Source organism: Akebia trifoliata, chromosome 11 (genome assembly GCF_017979445.1).
Source record: "Akebia trifoliata isolate Shusen 1 chromosome 11, ASM1797944v1, whole genome shotgun sequence".
In the NCBI taxonomy this organism is placed as follows: Eukaryota; Viridiplantae; Streptophyta; class Magnoliopsida; order Ranunculales; family Lardizabalaceae; genus Akebia; species Akebia trifoliata.
This window is the reverse complement of record NC_141385.1, coordinates 34,276,306-34,286,972: the sequence shown is the minus strand read 5'-3', so window position 1 is coordinate 34,286,972 and position 10,667 is coordinate 34,276,306. Positions and strand designations below refer to the sequence as shown.

The 10,667-nt window shown below is 39.0% G+C and overlaps 2 long non-coding RNA genes across 2 annotated transcripts; both read right to left on the bottom strand.

Annotated features, from left to right (window-relative positions):
- Window positions 1-356: 356 nt before the first annotated feature.
- On the bottom strand, window positions 357-1,176 carry LOC147391346 (uncharacterized). Its single transcript, XR_015182806.1, has 2 exons — window positions 826-1,176; window positions 357-729 (listed from the first exon to the last, which is right to left on the bottom strand). It is a non-coding gene; the product is annotated as an uncharacterized LOC147391346 (long non-coding RNA).
- A 2,870-nt stretch (window positions 1,177-4,046) lies between these two features.
- LOC147391345 (uncharacterized) lies at window positions 4,047-9,013 on the bottom strand. The gene is made up of 3 exons (XR_015182807.1): window positions 6,258-9,013; window positions 4,381-4,536; window positions 4,047-4,299 (listed from the first exon to the last, which is right to left on the bottom strand). It is a non-coding gene; the product is annotated as an uncharacterized LOC147391345 (long non-coding RNA).
- Window positions 9,014-10,667: the final 1,654 nt, after the last annotated feature.

Genomic DNA, 10,667 nt, shown 5'->3' with positions numbered 1-10,667 from the left:
ACCTATTGGCATTTGGACTGCTTTTGGTCTTCTTCTTTCTTTTTTTGGGGGGACCTGTGCTCCCACCACTACTTAGCTATGTTCCCTGCAGGAGCTTTAGAGTTAAGATTCAGGAGGATCCTTGCTAACCTTACCTTCAGGCTTCTCCCCAAGCATATGATCTTTTGGCATGGCGCATTCACCTTCCTCCTCCCCAGGGGGGAATTTACGTTATCAATACCATTAGTATCCCCAAGGAGTTAATGAGCATTTCTGGAAATACGCTATCATCGAGGAATCACCAGAATATGAGAAGGAGCAAGCACATGCAAGTTAAAGTTGCGAAAACAGTACGAACAAAATAACAAGAACACGCATAAAAGGTATGAGTACAGTTACATACACGAAGTCAAGTACATGTTCTATCCTATTACATTACAGTTCATAAAAAACATGCAAATGATCATTTGAAGACTCTAAGGGGATAGAAGGTAGTCTCATCAGTGAAAGACAGCTTAGGCATATCCTGCCTTGGTTGATGAGGTGAAACAGTCATCTCAATAAGACGTCTTAGCTCAAGCTCGGGTTCTAGGTGGGGCTTGGACACTCTTTCCTTGTGAACAGAAGAAAACTCGGACGAATCAAACTCGAGGAACCAACTGTCAGTAGCCGGCTCGATTGGAGGCTCAAGAATGTAAGGGATCTGCTCTCCATAGGCCAAGTATAGGTAATACCACTCCCAAAAGCTCCCTGAAAAAGAAATACAGTGACGACAATAACAAATTGAGTTAGATTAATATAATACTCAAAAATCTTGATACTGATAGTAGTGTTATTTTCACTTACCCACTACGATGTAGGATGGGGGCTAAGACGAGGAACCAGTGCCTCTATGGGACAAGTAAGCAGCTTGCAATAAGCAGCAGCAGAGTGTCAAAGCAATAACAAAGACTATGAAGAGAGAAATCTTTAAATGGTAGAACGTGCATATTCTCTCTTGTTCCAAAAAAGCAATTTGGGAAGCTTTCATGGCTAATCTCATCCCTCTTTGATCCTCCCACTCACACAATGTAGCATCCTGAGCCTCCAGCTCCCACACCCACTCCCACAACACACCATCTTGGAGAATGTTTGACAAACAAGGAATGAGTACCGCCGAAGGAAATAACAAGAAAAGCGGAGATGATAATAAGATTACTTGACCTCATAGCACAACATGTATGCCCCCCAAAACTCCTGAACTTCCTCGTGCATAGCAAATGGTGGAAGGATACATCCTATCAACACCTAACTAAACCACTCATTGTAACTACCCAGAGGACTAGTGGCTCCTCGAGTACCCCATCAAGTGCAGTTGGCACCTCGTCATCATCAATCCCCAAACACATCTTCTCAGGAAGATCACGAGGAATGCGTGGTTCCCCATGGCATTGAAAATAGAAGTGTTTGCCCAGCTAGAGTACATATGATGGTCCTCCAATATAACTTGGGAAGAGCAGCCTCTGAAAATTCATGAGCCAGGCTCGGATGTAGTCAAGATGCTGAGAGACAGTGCATGGAAACTTGTGGGGTCGGGGTTTTAGAATCTAAATAAAGAATCAAGTTAAAATTAGAAAAAAGAATGAAATAAATATACGTGGGGCCGGTAAAATTGGAAATAGTGATGACTAAATAACTGCAAGGAAAATGAGGACACAATTAACATATACCAGAGAATTGGGAGACAGAGTAGTAAAAAAATAACAGAAAAGAACAAAATATACCTCAAAGAAGGGTTAGAATCAGATTTTGGGAGGATTGTTGGTGTGGTACATCTTCTCTGGCTATTCAATTCTCGTCATTGTATGCATGTTCTATTAAGAAAAAATACTCTATCCAGTAGTGTCTGATACGCAATGATTTTAGTCCCACGTGGGATTTGGGATTCAGGAGAAATTTTAATGATTGGGAGCTAAACGACTTGATATTTTTTCTTGATCTCTTGCATTCGGTTCATCTCAACGAGGGCGAACAGCATAGGTGGGAATGGAAGAGGGCAAAGGATTTGAGATTCTCCGTCAAATCCTTCTATGAGAGTCTCAATCCTTGTGCAGAGCGATCCCTCTTGGGGTCCATCGTTTGGTGTAAGACTATTCCCTTTAAAATCTCTTTTTTTATTTGGTTGGCCTCCCTTAGTAGGATTTTCACGATGGATAATTTGATTGTTCGGGATTGGATTACCCCTAATTGTTGTCCACTTTGTTTGAGGGACGAGGAATCTGTAGATCATATTTTAATTCACTACTCATTCTCTTATATTATTTAGTCATATTTCCTTGGTCGGTTTCGCATTGATTGGGTCCTTCCTCGTAAGTTTTCCTCCTTATTAGTTGAATGGGCTAGTAATGACTTCCACTCTAGAAAAAGACTTATGTGGGCTATGCTTCCCTCGATTATTGCTTGGGGGGTTTGGAACGAGAGAAACAACAGGGTGTTCAATAGTAAGACTAGAAGTTCGCATGGAGGTTTTTTGGAGATCTTGGACCATCTGTACCTTTGGTCAAAACAGTATAAAGAGTTTGCAGGATTTTCCTTCGATGATTTTGTCTTTAGATGGAACAATCTCTGTAATCATTGATGCTTTATTTTCCTTCTTTTTCTTTGTGAGGCTTCCTCGGCCTCCTTGTATTTTGTTTTTTTTTCCTTTATCCATATATTACACTTTTCAAAAGAAAAAAAAAGAAAGGGCCAAAAGAAGGGTAAAGACACCTCTCGCTAGGTCATGACATGATGCCCTGAGCTGTACGGGTCACTCGCCCCCGCCCCTCACCCCCAAAATCTTCCCAAATATGAGACTCCCCCAATTGTACTGCCCAATGCATTTTTATGCCTTATGTAGTATATAAGACGACAGTATTTTTATCGAAGCTTGGTTTTCGGAAAAGAAGTAGGCGCTCAGCATAATAAGAAACAACTACCTAAACATGGCTGTGAAATGAGGATGGTTGCGGGTCATCCTCATATGAAGTTCATCAGCAGTATACACGAATGTTAGCCATGAGTAGTTGACTCTCCGCTCCTGATCCCACTTGTTGGGAGGGATGGAAGTCAAACCAAGCAAGTCGTACACCTCATCTAGAAGTAATATTGTTGTGGGAACATGTTGACCCTCCATGGCAATGCCAGTGAAGCCAACAAATTCGGATGGTTGAATCCCAAGCTCTACATTCGGGAGATGGAATATGTGCTTCTGTGGGAAACATCTCTCCCAGAGAGCTTTCACTAGAGTGCAATATACTAAAAAGTAGCGAATCTCCATGAACGTATCAAACCCTGCTACTCCCATGTATACCTTTAAGGCATTCAATGACTCGTGGTAGGTCTTATAGAAGGAATACCAACTACCCTTAAAGTGCCCATTTGGAAAATGCAGCTCGAGCACACATGGAGATATGCTAGAGAAGACTGATTAGTAGAGGTGTCTCATGAGCTTGTGCTGATACCTCGAGAGGGATGATCACCCAGAGCCCTCTCACACTTTCCTCATATGCAGCCTCTGCATGCTCCATTACTGCATGAGCAACTTCCTCAACATGAGGTGTGGGGATAACCTCATGGTCCTGCCGAGGAGCCCTAGGCTGCTCATCATCAGAATCATCTCTAGAAACGGTGGTTTCTTCCCTCGAGACTTACTGGAAGAGTTACTTCCCCAAATGCAGGGATTGAAGCGAGGCATCTAAAAATAAGAAAATGGAGAAAAAATGCTTATCAGAATTCGTGCCAAAGAATATATATGAAAAAAAATAATAAAAAATGAACAAGCAACAATAAAGTTTTGCAAGCCACTACCATAGCCAACTAACCCGTATTAAGCAATTTCATCAAGTACTTGGCATGCTCAACAACATTTCAACACCCCGACCCACCAAGGTATCAACAAATCACCATGTATTCAAATCCATACCCTCTAGCACACCTTATTCATCACCCAATTTCATTGAGGCATTTTGTTGAATACGTGGTGTGCTAATGAAAACCCAACCCCTGAATCCAATTTCATACCCGCCAACCCAATCTAATCCATTCATTTCACTCCAATGATATCCCTAAGCCATGTCAAAATCATAACCCACTCTGATTTTGTCAAACACCCCATTCATCACCCAATTTCATTGAGGCATTTCGTGTAATACGTGGTGTTCTAACGAAAAACCAACCCTTGAATCCAATTTCACACTCGCCAACCCAATCCAATCCACCCATTTCACTCCAATGATATCATACGCCATGTCAAAATCATAACCCACTCTGATTTGGTAAAAAACCAACCCAATTCATCACCTGAAATTCAACTCGAAAAATTCAAAAAATCAACCCAAATCCATAAAAAAAATCTTATGGAAATATGGCTCAAGAACTCACTTTGGATTCAACATCCGAAGATCAAAGCCAATGAAATTCGATTTAGTTCAAATCTAAACCCGAAGGCCTCAAATTGATGAAATCGTGGATGGAGGAGTGGTGATCAAGATCGTACATGCACCATGGACAGGTGTAAGGCACAAATCAAGCATGGACCTGTAGACACCCCATTTTTGCATCCGCCTGATTAATCAACTCGTCAACCCGATCGCAATGATTCCCAATGATGGATGTGTATTCCATTGCTTTATTTTGTTACCAGAAATGTTTTAGAAATCCGGATGAGGTATCTCGAACTGACAAAATCTCAGAAACCACGCTACGCTAGGAAAATACGACCCAGAAACATAGAAATCATCATCTTGCAGACCAAAAAGAAGTTTCACAATAAAAATCACTAAAAATTGACCAAATTACCAAAATACCCCTAACATCAAAACAACCCTAGAGCCTACATTACGATTAGGAAAATCCTTTCGAACACATAAAACAACAAATCGAAACCAAATAAATCATTTCACCAATTTTAACAGAATTTGAAAAAATCACGAAAATGCCCCTCATAAAGTTCACGATCATTTCACACAAAAAACTTCATAAATGACACAAACCAATAATTTCATTGAATTCCTTACGAAAAATCGATTCTAAAACATCCTAGAACATTAAAAATCGACTTAAAACGTGAAAAGTCCTCTCCGGGGGCAAAATGGTAATTTCACAATTTTCATAATAAAAAAGTTCGAAATTAATAAATAAAATATTAAATAATTAATGTGAAACATTAATGAAATTAATTTAAAAATTGGAAATAAAAAAATCGATCAATCGGACTTTCAAGTAAAATTGTTGAGGGTTCGTGGGATATTTCTTTAAAGACCCCTCCATTTGGGGGTCCAAAGAATTAAAGATATTTTAGAGGGGGGTTCTCCAAAAATTAAAAGTAAATCAAGCAAGAGTGAAGTCAAGGTATTAAAGTCAATCAAGTGAGACTGAAGTCAAAATTAAAGTCAATTAAGCAAGACCGAAGTCAAGATATTAAAAGTCAATCAATTAAGACTAAAGTCAAAACATTAAAAGTCATAATAGAGTTCTAATTAAATAATAACTCAATCTAATAGAGTTCTAACTTAAAAACAATTCTACCTAAAACAATTCTAATTAAAACACAATTCTACCTAAAACAAGTCTAACTAAAACACAACTCTGATTAAAAGAACTCTAATTAAATACTAACTCTATCCAAATCAACCCCTAAAAACATCTATAAATAGAGGTGCTCACACCTTATTTTCGTATCAAATCATAAACCCTAAGAGAAGTAGGTCTAAAAGCCCCCTAGCCTCCCATAAACCCTAGTTTTGGAGCCCCAACTCCATACCTAACATCCCTCTTTCGATTTTAGCATAAGAAACGCCTAAAAGCCTTCTAAAAACATCCCAAAATTCGCAACAAACTTGAAGAGTCCAGATCCAAAAATAAGGAGATACCTTGCCTCGGAGATCCGAAATCAAATCCGGAGACAGAACGAAGCAAGGGAATACGGTACAAGGAGCTATTTTTGTCAGATCTAAGGGAACAAAATCCTTGCTATCGGGAAGGTATAAAATTTTTATTTTTATTTTTATTTTTATCTAGGTTTTTAGCAATGTGATTTATTTGGGAAGTTAGTAAGCGGCTTTGGCCGGGCGGGGTTGGTGCCTAACACCTTCCAACCTCGTAATGTGATCCTCGGACTCTTTTTCTCTTTCGTAGATTAGTTTGCCTTTTTTAGAGTCAGTTTGGTTCCTAGACCTTAACAACTAGGTGGCGACTCCCAAACCTCAAGGGTCAAAAGCGGATCCGCACACCAAGCGGATCGAGGGCGCTTTCAGGACCAAAGAAAATCTGATTGTCGGAAGGTCAGGTAAGCTGTCGGCCAAAAATTGTAAGAGCGTCGAGGGGAAAATTGCAAGAATCAAGCATCGAATGGATGCTGTCGACATTTAAAAGACCTTGTCCATAAGTGATCTACGGACAAGGATATTTTTACCTTGTCCATAGGTCACCTATTGAAAAGCCCACTCTTACACTGTCTATAGGTAATCTACAGACATGGACCATTTTGCCTTGTCCACATGTTATGTACGAACAGAACAAAAATTCAACAAAAAAATTTCAAAAAGAGAAGAAAATTCGAAAAAAGAAAAAGAAAAAAGACGTGGAAATTTGAAAAAAAAAAATCAAAAGAGAGGTAAAAAAGAGGAAGAAGGGTTTTTTTTTGCAGGAACGCACGATCGAAAGTGGAGCAACTTTCAAATCAATCCTAGATCCGTAACTTTTCAGCATTCTCGAAGAACGACAATTCGATTTTGTCAAAATTTACACAAATTGAATTCATTTCTCAATAACATTCTATTTTAGTTTCAGAGCCATACATCACATCGAAAAACTTGTCTTGAAAGATTTAAAGAGCCATACATCGAGCTAGAAGCCTAAAATTTTAGGTCTAATCCCTGTCGGACTCAAAACATAGGAAGGCTGTTTTTAAAATTATTGTTTGAAAATTCAATTTGGATTCATCAAGACAAGACTAGAGAAACGTACAAGCTCGAGTTTAGTCATACAAAAAGAGTTCCAAGTCTACATCTTTATAATTTGTTACTAGCAACTTTCGCAAATAGGGACAATTGTAAACAACCCATTTCTGTCCAAATCGATCCCGAGAGCTCAAGAAAGTCACGAAAGAAGTTTTGGTCCAAAGGAGCAACACATAAGACTCAAAGGCCTACCAAAGTGAAAAATTGTTAGTACCATGTTTTGTCAATTCCAAGGGTAGTCGTGTGATGTCATGATGTAACTACTAGAAACATTATTGTGTATGCATTACTCAACGACAAATCCATAATATATCAAAACCAATCAAGGTCAAGGGAAATCTTCACCCATGGAGCATCAGAACAGGTTTATCTCAAGGGTATCAGAAGCTGTCGGCAGGAGTAAAGGACCCACCGCCAGCCACCGACTGAACATTTTGGGATATCTTCTATCGGTGGCAGAAGCTCTAACTTGTCGGTCCCACCGATAGAATATTCATCGGTCCCACCGATGAACATCTTGACGGTTCCACCGTTATCCACCGACCAATTAACATGGGATACCTTCTATCGATGGCAGAAGAACAATCCTGTCGGTCCCACCGATATACTAGGCATCGGTTCCACCGAAGAACATTCTGTCGGTCCCACCGCCATCCACCGTTAGAACTAACTAAGGAATTTTCGTTCGGTGGCAAAAGCATACTTCTAGCGGTTCCACCGTAAAAGTTCTCATCAGTCCCATCGATGACTCTTGGAGGTTCCACCGACAGTGCTGCCGAAAATGCTAAACAGTAAGATTTTCGACCGTTATGTTTGGTCGGTGCCACCGTTGGAATTCAGGTGCCATCGACAGAAAGCCGTTAAGAGCTCTTCCTATAAAAAAAAAAAGCTCTAGGCTTCTTCTTTGCTTGATCAACAACTTCGAAATTCAGCCCAAGCCAATAAACATACTTCAAAAGGCTTAACGAAGTAAGAAGAGTCATGAAGGTTAGTCGAAATCATGCATATCAAACTACTTCATCTGAGTTGATCAAGCTCTACTTACTCCATCCTTCAAGAGTTACATTCTAACATCGAGCGAGGCAAGAATCCATTGTTGAAGGGAGTAATGAAGAACTAAAGAACAACAAACTCACTTCAATCGTCATAAATGTGAGTTTGATTGTTTGTATTTTAAATTTAAAAATACTCTTGTAATAGTTTACTTGATTTCCTCTTCAAAATCAAGCACTTGATTGAGTTGCGGACTCAAGTTGAGTGACAAAGGTTACTGAGTTTTCGAAGTATAAAACTCAAGCATTTTGAGTGGATGTGGTCCACTCAATCTTAGGGTTGTAGAATTAACCCGAAAAATTCTATGTGCGGTTTAAGGTGAACCAAAAACCTCAGTTTTAGTGGACACCAAAGAACCATCAATTTGGGTTCTCTTAGGAGTGGATGTAGGCACAGGTGCTGAACCACTATAAATCGTGTCTCATATTTTGCCTCAGATTTCCTTATCTTTATGCCAATCTGGATGCACATCATGACTGATCATAACTTGCATAAATATCTTGTTTCATGAATGATTTGGTGAATGATTTGGTGAATGCACCGTGATTAACACACTCATTAAAAATTCATTCACACCCTAATGTTCACATTCAGAAGAATTTTTAAATAGTCCTATTCACCCCCCCTCTAGGTCTCTACTTTGTCTAAGCTGGTAATTTCACTTGGGCCCACAGGCCTTTCCAACAAGCCCAAAGCCAAGCCTATCTATACCTAAGATATGGACAGGTTGATTTTCAGCCTTCTAGCACCTCACCTGTGAACAGATTGCATTTCCTCCTTTTCCCCACCTTACTTGCATTCAATATAGAATGCCTTTGGAGGGGGACCACTCCACTTGACTCATTCTTAATCCTCATTCCCTTCAGACCACTTCATTTGGCTCACACTCAAGCCTCATTTCCTTGAGACCACTCATTTTTACCATTTTCACATACTTTTACCCACCTAGCACCCCATCTTTGGATTCAAAGTAATTTGGCTAAGTCTCTCAATTTTGACTCTTTTCCATCTTACTTTACATTTTACTATCTCTCCTCTACCTTCGGGGACTACAAGCTTTTGACCATTCTAACTTTGTTTTATTCTCTCCCGACACCGTACAATATGGTTTTAAGGTAATAGTGCATTTTCCTTCACCTTTGACCTTGGTCCCTACAAATGAAAAATTACATTTCTACCCCTACTTTCTTGAGACTAGTTTATGGCCAAAGACCATTGAACCCCTCATCCATCTCCTATTTTAAGTCTTTATATCTAAATTCAAAGTAAATTGACCAAAGTCAAGTGGCTTTGACCCTTTGACCCTCCAAAGAGAATTCTCTATAACCTCTTGCACCTTTACCTTTTTGCACTTTAAGAATCTTGGTTAGTAAGACTGAAGACCATGAAAATGACTATTGAGGACAAGGGTATAAAAGGAAGTGAAAGTCACCCATATAGGTATTCTTGGGAATATTGTGCACTTAAAAAGATTGTGAATTTTTTGTCCCCAAGGTTTCTCAAACCTCTATAAAGAGAGATGCCTATTCAAGGTAAAGAGGGAAGACTTTTGGAGAGTAAGAAATTTCTGTTAAAATACTCTCTTGAGATTGCTTCTTTAAGGCTTAAAATTTTGTCAAACTTTTTTCCATACCCTTTGGAAGCCTAGAAATAGTGAAGGAAGAAGAATGAAAAAGAGAACTCTAAAGTGGGGTGGGGTGTTGGACACCATTTTTTTTTTCTTTTTTTCTGTGCTTGAAGCCCCCAACTCCCCCTTCTATCTAATCCCTTCTCTTTATTGAGGGCACTTTCAAGTTCAATACAATATAGCTCTTTTCTTTTTCTTGTTAGTAGCATAAGGTAGAACAGAGTAAGTCTTCACCTTGTGAAGCCATTTTCCCTTCTTAAGTCCACAAATAAACGCTCAAAAGAGTATTTTTAATATTCAAAACAAGTTATTTCCATCTTATTTAAGTTCTTAACATTTCTTTCAAGTTCTTAGTTAGTTTCTTTACTTTAATAGCTGAAGGATGGGAGAGTAAGTCTTCACTATGTGAAGCAATCCCCCTTGTCCAAGTCCATGGAATAAGCTCCCTTTCGGAGTAGTGGCATGCATATACCCTAGCACACATCACTGTTCTTTATTCTAAAAGGCTATGAGTCAAAATATAGATATTTGTAGATCTATATTAAACACTATAAACCAACAAAACAATCCCATGTGGACATACACTTCATGCATAAGGTAAGGGTTCACTCAAGGGTATGTTCAACCCTTAAGAATGTCCTTAAGACCAAACCAATAAAAACTCACTCCTTAGTGAGTGTCAAGTGTAGGATGAGTGCTTGGAGGTCAAAAGGGTGAAATCAATGATGATTTTCACCCAAACCTTAAAGCTCACAAAAAATTACAGCAATCATGTATTTCCATGCGTGACTTGCACATTGAGTCCTTTTGCTCTATTTAGAGGTTAAATTGTACTTCATTTTCGTTTCTTAATTTGTTGCTTTGCTTTTAAACTATAAAAAAAGACTACAAAAACAAGTTTTCAACTTCATATAAGGTTATTATTTGCTAACCACCATGGTAGGTGAGACAAGGTGCTTAACACTTTCTTTATCTCATAATCAAACCTCCCTGCTTAGTTCTTAGGTGAATCTTACCCTTTCCATTGA